The sequence below is a fragment of the Hordeum vulgare genome, chromosome 2H (genome assembly GCF_904849725.1).
Source record: "Hordeum vulgare subsp. vulgare chromosome 2H, MorexV3_pseudomolecules_assembly, whole genome shotgun sequence".
NCBI lineage: Eukaryota > Viridiplantae > Streptophyta > Magnoliopsida > Poales > Poaceae > Hordeum > Hordeum vulgare.
In genome coordinates, this window is record NC_058519.1 from 599913732 (window position 1) to 599922650 (window position 8919).

Here is an 8919-nt window from a genome sequence, read left to right on the forward strand (position 1 = left end):
GACTTTTAAACTACTAGAGAAAAAGAAAAACTCAAAAGGAAAACTAAAACAAAGGTAAAGGCAAAAGATGTGATGGTGATACGATACCGGGGCAACTCCCCCAAGCTTGGCACAAGCCAAGGGGATTGCCCATACCAATGCTCAGTTGTCTTCCTTTGGTGGTGGTGAAGGAGTTGTTGTAGAGGTCTTGAGCTTGTCTAATTTCCACTTAAGCATAAAATTCTGCTCTATTAGATCATCATTTTCCTCCTCAAGCTTCAACACCCTTTGACAAAGTTCCTGCTTACTCTCCTGCAAGAAACAAGAAGGGATAAACAAGTTCTTAGGCTTCTTCCTTGAGTTATGGAGGCTCGACTTCTTGAACTCCACATGAGTGCGTCCAGGTTGAGGTAGAGGAGCCTCCTCTTCATCGGAACTCGTTTGTTCCTTCCCCTTGGGATCATAGTCCTCTTCCTCATCAGTGGTCCACACATATGGTTCCAAGTCCCCACAGACCTTGGGGTTAGCAAGGTAATCAGCCACATAGCTCTCCCCCTCTGAATCCCGAGAAGACATCTTGACCTAGATCTACGGCAGAAAATAGGCTCGAAACGAAAAACAGAGGAAATCTGCGTGATGCAGGGGTCAGACCGAACGAAAGTATATATAATGATTTTTTTCAGACCAGAAGGAGTACCCTGCACGAAAACGGAGTCCGGGAGGCGCACGAGGTGGCCACAAGCCCTCACGACGCGGACAGGGAGTGGGCCCGCGCCGTGCAGGCTTGTCGCCTCCTCGCGCACTTTCTGGACTACTTCCAAATTTTTTATTTTTTCAAATATTCCAAAACGGAGAAAATTTCCTATGGGGAATGTTTTGGACTCTGTTTTCTTACCGAATCTCATACCTCTTCGTTTTCGGAGTCTGAAATAGGCTAATAAATATCCCTTAGGTATTCTTCCGGAGTTATGGTATTGATGATATTGCTTTCAACATTTATGGGAGTACCTGAGATATAATGCTTGATTCTCTACCCATTTACCACTCTCGGATAATTACCTTCCATGTTGTTGATCTTGATAGCACCGGAATGATATACTTTCTCAACCACATAGGGACCTTCCCATTTAGAGAGAAGCTTGCTTGCAAAGAATTTTAAACGAGAGTTATATAACAAGACATAATCACCTACGTTGAACTCACGCTTTTGTATCCTCTTATCATGCCACCCCTTAACCTTCTCTTTGAACAGCTTGGCATTCTCATATGCCTGAGTTCTCCACTCATCAAGCGAGCTAATATCAAATAACCTCTTCTCACCAGCAAGTTTGAAATCAAAGTTGAGCTCTTTGATTGCCCAATAAGCTTTATGCTCTAGCTCAAGAGGTAAATGACATGCTTTCCCATAGACCATTTTGTACGGAGACATGCCCATGGGATTCTTATAGGCAGTTCTATAAGCCCACAGTGCATCATCGAGCTTCTTAGACCAATTCTTTCTAGACCTGTTGACAGTCTTTTGCAGAATCAGTTTAATCTCTCTATTGCTTAGCTCTACTTGACGACTGGACTGAGGGTGATAGGGAGACGCAATTCTATGATTGACATCGTACTTAGCAAGCGTTTTACGAACAACACCATGAATGAAGTGTGAACCACCATCGGTCATTAGATATCTAGGGACTCCAAATCTAGGGAAGATAACTTCTTTCAGCATCATGATAGAGGTGTTGTGATCAGCACTACTAGTGGGGATAGCTTCTACCCACTTAGTGACGTAATCAACAGCAACTAAGATATGCGTATACCCGTTGGATTTTGGAAAAGGTCCCATATAATCAAAGCCCCAAACATCAAATGGTTCAATGACAAGTGAATAGTTCATAGGGATTTCCTGAGGTTTGCTAATATTACCTATTCTTTGACATTCGTCACAAGACAAGACAAACTTACGGGCATCCTTGAAGAGAGTGGGCCAATAGAAACCTGATTGCAATACCTTGTGGGCAGTTCTATCTCCTGCATGGTGTCCTCCATAGGCCTCGGAGTGACACTTCTGTAGGATCTGTCCCTCTTCATATTCAGGTACACAACGTCTAATAACACCGTCTACTCCTTCCTTATAAAGGTGAGGATCATCCCAAAAGTAGTGTCTCAAGTCAAAGAAGATTTTTTTATTTTGCTGGTACGTGAAACTAGGTGGTATGTATTTGGCAACGATATAGTTTGCATAATCAGCATACAACGATGCACTACGTGAAGCATTGATGACATTCAATTTCTCATCGGGAAAGCTATCATCAATAGGTTGTGGGTCATCAAGAACGTTCTCCAACCTAGACAATTTATCTCTACTGGGTTATCAGCACCCTTTCTGTCAACAACGTGCAAATCAAATTCTTGTAGCAAGAGAACCCACCTGATAAGTCTAGGTTTAGCGTCCTTCTTCTCCATGAGGTACTTAATAGCAGCATGATCAGTGTGAATAGTGACTTTGGAATCAACTATGTAAGACCTGAACTTTTCACGTGCAAACACGACTGCTAAAAATTCCTTCTCCGTAGTGGCATAGTTTCTCTAGGCACTGTCTAGAGTTTTACTAGCGTAGTGAATAACATTCAACTTCTTGTCAACTCTTTGCCCTAGAACAACACCAACAACATAATCGCTAGCATCACACATGATCTCATAAGGCAAGTTCCAATCAAGTGGTTGAACAATAGGTGCAGTTATCAAATCCCTCTTAAGTATTTCAAAAGCTTCCTCACAATCATCGTCAAAGACAAAAGGAATATCCTTTTGCAAGAGATTGGTAAGAGGCATAGAAATCTTAGAGAAGTCTTTAATGAACCTTCTATAGAAACCAACATGACCAAGGAAACTTCTTATTCCTCTGATATCTGTGGGGTATGGCATTTTCTCGATTGCATCAACCTTAGCCTTATCGACTTCAATACCTCTTTCAGAAATTTTATGTCTTAACATGATGCCTTCATTAACCATAAAGTGGCACTTCTCCCAATTCAAGACAAGATTGGTTTATTTACATCTCTACAAGGCTCGATCAAGGTTGCTGAGGCAATCATCAAAGGAAGACCCATAAGCGGAGAAGTCATCCATGAAAACCTCGACAATCTTTTCACAAAAGTCAGAGATTATAGCCATCATACATCTTTGAAAGGTGGCAGGTGCATTACATAAGCCAAAAGGCATACGTCTATAAGCAAAGGAACCGAAAGGGCAAGTGAAGTGGTCTTCTCCTGATCAGATTGTGCAACTGGTATTTGGGAGAAACCAGAATAACCGTCTAGAAAGCAGAAGTTTTTGTGTTTAGACAGTCTTTCTAGCATTTGGTCGATAAAAGGCAAAGGATAATGATCCTTCCTAGTGGCTTTATTTAGTTTCCTAAAATCGATCACCATCCTATAGCCAGTAATAATCCTCTGTGGAATCAATTCATCCTTATTATTAGGGACAACGGTAATGCCTCCCTTCTTAGGAACGCAATGTACCGGACTCACCCAATCGCTATGAGCAAAAGGATTGATAATACCCGCTTCCAGGAGCTTTAGTATTTATTTTCCCACTACTTCTTTCATCTTAGGATTCAATCTCCTTTGATGATCAACAACTGGTTTGAAATCAGGATCAGTTTTAATATTGTGCTGGCATAGAGTGGGACTAATGCCCTTAAGATCATCAAGAGTATATCCGATAGCAGCACGATGCTTCCTCGGAGTTTTTAGTAACTTCTTTTCTTCATGCTTCGAGAGGCTAGCACTAATAATGACAGGATATATCTCTTTTTCATCAAGATAAGCATACTTAAGAGTATCAGGCAACTGTTTAAGCTCGAACACAGGATCACCCTTTGGTGGGGGTGGATCCCCAAGCAGTTCAACGGGCAAGTTATTCTTAAGGATAGGATATTGTTCTAAGACAACTCTATCTATCTCATCCCTTTCATCCATATGCATATCATTTTCATGCTCAAGCAAGTATTGCTCTAAGGGATCAGTAGGGGGCACGACAATAGAGGCCAAGGCAATAGTTTGATCCCTACTAGGCAACTCCTTTTCATGAGGTTGTCTACCAAACTTAGAGAAATTGAAGTCATGTGACACACCTTCAAAGCCAACAGTGACAGTTTGCTTCTCACAGTCAATATGAGCATTGACGGTATTGAGAAAAGGTCTACCAAATATGATGGGACAAAAGTTATCTTGTGCGGTAGCAAGAACGAGGAAATCAGCAGGATACTTTGTTTTACCACACAAGACTTCAACATCCCTAACAATTCCCACAGGGCAGATAGTATCTCTATTGGCAAGCTGAATAGTGACATTAATAGGTTCTATCTCAACAGGTGCAATCTCATCTTTGACTTCATCGTATAAGGATTGATGTATTGCACTAACACTAGCACCCAAGTCACATAACCCATGATAACAATGATCTCCTATCTTAACAGAAACCACAGGCATGCCAACAACAGGCCTATGTTTGTCTCTAGCTTGAGGTTTAGCAATTCTAGCAGCATCTTCACAAAAGTGAATATTAGGTACCTGAACTTCTTCAGACGGAAGATCTTTGATAATAGCAATGCTAGGTTCAACTATAATTTGCTCAGGGGGTGTAGGTGTTCTAATATAGCCTCTACGTATCATAGTTGAAGCTTTAGAATGATCCTTTATCCTAACAGGGAAAGGTGGTTTCTCAATGTAAGCACTCGGTACCACGGGATCATTATAGGCAATGACTTTCTCTTCAACTGGAGTGGTTTTAACTACATTGACTTCTAAAGGGGGATGAAATTTAAACCACTTCTCTTTGGGGAGATCAATATGAGCAGCAAAGGATTCACACAATGAAGCTACTATCTCAGAGTCAAGTCCATACTTAGCGCTAAAATCACTAAAGGTATTTGTCTCAACAAAGTATTTAACGCAATCAAACGTGAAATTCATACCTGACTCCTTACCTTCTTCAAGCTCCCAATCTTCAGAGTTGCGTTTAATTCTCTCCAATAAATTCCATTTGAAGTCAATATCTCTCTTCATAAAAGAACCGGTACAATAAGTGTCAAGCATGGTGCGATCATCATGAGAAAGCCGAGCATAGAAGTTCTGAATGATAATTTCTCTCGAGAGCTCATGATTGGGGCATGAATATAACATTGATTTAAGCCTCCCCCAAGCTTGAGCGATGCTTTCTCTGTCACGAGGCCAAAAATTGTAAATATAATTCCGATCACGATGTACTAAATCCATAGGATAAAACTTTTGATGAAATTCCAATTTCAACCGATAGTAGCCCCATGATCCAGTATCATCACATAGCCTATACCATGTCAACGCCTTATCCTTCAAAGATAAAGGAAAGTCCTTCTTCTTGACCTCATCCTCGGGCACACCTGCAAGCTTAAATAAACCACAAACTTCATCTACATAGATCAGATGCAAGTCTGGATGTGATGTTCCATCTCCTCTAAAAGGATTAGCTAGCAGTTTCTCAAGCATACCCGAAGGAAATTCAAAGCAAATATTTTCAGTAGGTGCAGAAGGTTGAGCAGCAACTATTTGTGCTTCCGTTCGAGGTGAAGATACCCCGAACAAGCCCTTCAAAGTATTAGTATCCATAGTGACAAGTCACAATAAATTTCAGCACACTATATGAATGTTTCCTTACCAAGTTCCACTTACCAAAGGCGCTTCACTCCCCGGCAACGGCGCCAGAAAAGAGTCTTGATGACCCAATAGTATAGGGGATCAATCGTAGTCCTTTCAATAAGTAAGAGTGTCGAACCCAACGAGGCGCAGAAGGATCTGACAAGTGGTTTTCAGCAAGGAAAAATCTGCAAGCACTGAAATTGTCGGTAACAAGTGATTGTGTGGTGAGATGATTCGTAGCAAGCAACAAGTAAAAAAAGTAGCAACGGTGCAGCAAAGTGTCCCAATCCCTTTTGTAGCAAGGGACAAGCCTGGACAAAGTCTTATAGGAGGAAAAACGCTCCCGAGGACACACGGGAATTTCTGTCATGCTAGTTTCATCATGTTCATATGGTTCGCGTTCATTACTTTGATAGTTTGATATGTGGGTGGACCGGTGCTTGGGTACTGCCCTTACTTGGACAAGCATCCCACTTATGATTAACCCCTCTTGCAAGCATCCGCAACTACGAAAGAAGAATTAAGACAAAGTCTAACCATAGCATTAAACTAGTGGATCCAAATCAGCCCCTTACGAAGCAACGCATAAACTAGGGTTTAAGCTTCTGTCACTCTAGCAACCCATCATCTACTTACTACTTCCCAATGCCTTCCTCTAGGCCCTAATAATGGTGAAGTGTTATGTAGTCGACGTTCACATAACACCACTAGAGGAAAAACAACATACAACATATCAAAATACCGAATGAATACCAAATTCACATGACTATTATTAGCATGACTTATCCCATGTCCCCAGGAACAAAAGTAACTACTCACAAAGCATAATCATAATCATGATCATAGGTGTAATGAGTAGCATCAAGGATCTGAACATAAACTCTTCCACCAAATAATCCAACTAGCATCAACTACAATGAGTAATCAACACTACTAGCAACCTTACAAGTACCAATCGGAGTCGCGAGACGGAGATTGGTTACAAGAGATGAACTAGGGTTTGGAGATGAGATGGTGTTGATGAAGATGTTGATGGTGACAAGTCCCCTCCGATGAGAGGAGTGTTGGTGATGACGATGGCGGCGATTTCCCCCTCTAGGAGGGAAGTTTCCCCGACAGGATCGTCCTGCCGGAGCTCTAGATTGGTTCTGCTCAAGTTCCGCCTCGTGGTGGCGGCGAAACCTCGAAAAAGCTCCCATCTGATTTTTTCTGGACGAAACCCTCCATATAGCAAAAGAGGGGGGCAAGTGGGCCAGTAAGGTCCCCACAAGCCCCCATGGCGCGACCTGGGGGTGGTCGCGCCGTGCAGGCTTGTGGCCACCCCCTGGCGCCCCTCTGGCGCTTCCTCGGCTGAGTATTTTTTTTATATATTGGGGAAAATCTCCGTTGATTTTCACGGTGTTTGGAGATGCGCAGAATAGGTATCTCAACTTTGCTCCACTTTCGGGCTAGAATTCCAGTTGCCGGTATTCTCCCTCTTCATGTAAACCTTGCAAAATAAGAGAGAAAAGGCATAAGAATAGTACCGTGAAGTGAAATAACAGACAAAGAAGCGATAAATATCAACATGGAAACATGATGCAAAACGGACGTATCACAGGGGAGAAAGCATTACACAAGCTAGAATGTTCTTGTTGTTGTTGACTCGATATGAAGTTCACGCTTGTGATGTCTGGCTAGGAAAGATCAACTTGTGATGCTAACATTCTAAGTGAGAGCATGAGTCAACCTGATGGCATCAATATCCCTGATGGTAAGTTATACCTAGGAGATGCAGGCTATGTATGTCGATCAGTTGTGGTACCATCTGAACAAGTTTGCTAGTAGGAACTATCCTCGGACTCCACATGAAGTGTTTAATATCAGACACCCCATCCCGAGAGTTACGGTTGAGAGGGCATTTGGAGATCTAAAGAATAGGTTTAAGATCACGGGTCATAAGCCATTCCACACTTTCCATACCCATGTTAAACTTGTTCTTGCTTGTTGCATTCTACATAACTTGATCCTTCAATGGGGATGTGATGACCTCGTGCCGGAGGAGTAAGAGGTGACATGTGATGATGTTGTCAGCTCCGGTCATGGTGTTGAGGCATTTGACAACAAAGCCTTGAAGAACAAAAGGATGGAGTGGTCATAGGAAATGTGGGAAAACACAGGTCAAATGAGGATGTGAAGAAGAAGAAGAAGAAGAGGAAGAAAAAGAAAGAAGAAGAAGAAGAAGAGGAAGAAGAAGAAGAAGAAGAAGAAGAGAAAGAGCAGTAGCAAAAGAGAAAAAGCATCCGAAGAGAAGATGAATAAGAAGAAGAAGATAAGGAGAAGAAGAAAAGGAAGTCAAGGAAGAAGAAGAAACAACACCAGCAGAATAAGAAAAGGACTAGGATGGACTTCCAACTAATTCGGCATCGATGAACTTTCCCCTATTCAACCATTCGACGATTATATATGTACCGCTATTCATTAATAGCTAGGATGAACAACGATTTGTTTTCTAGCTAGGACTCAAACTATATTCAGATCGTGTGTGGTAAGGTCACCACTAGTGATAACTGGTGATAGCCCCTTATAGAGTTTGCAACCAAACAACGTGTAGTTTGTGCGTCTAGTGCAACGTAGGCAACAAAACATCGGGTCAATATTGGTTCCCTCATGAAGCTAGCCTAGAAGCGGGCAACCAAACTATGTGCAAATAATGATTTTGGGCCAATTGTACCTACAAGCCTAGAAGCCAGCAACCAAACTATGTGGAGCCATGCCCATCTGAGACACACATGCAAAGAGGAAAAAAGATGCAAGTCACCAAACATGCCTCAATGTTTGGGTGATGGTGCCAAGGTCCATGTTTAAAACTTTGGACTCGTCTTAACTACTCATTATGGCCTCTTCAAAATGGACCCTCAAATCAGTTTCAAACATCTGGATCGTGCAGATGCAAATTGTCATCCAATGTTGTCCTGCATCGGTCCACAGACTAGTCTGCTTGTTAGTTTTTTTTGTAAAACGAATGCGAACTGCCAGTGAGGCTTTGCGGGAGATTGGACTGCCACACATAGGGCTACAACACCCCCGGATCAATCGAAACCTTGTCTCGGCCCAATGTCTCTATCTTTTCTCTTTCTCTGCATCCGCTAGCTACCTTGTCGATGTCGTTGCTCTACCATCCGCTAGCCCACCAAGCCCTTCCCGGACCTTCGCGAGCTCCACCACTACATGTTGGAAATATGCCCTAGAGGCAATAATAAAATAGTTATTATTATATTTCCTTATTCAA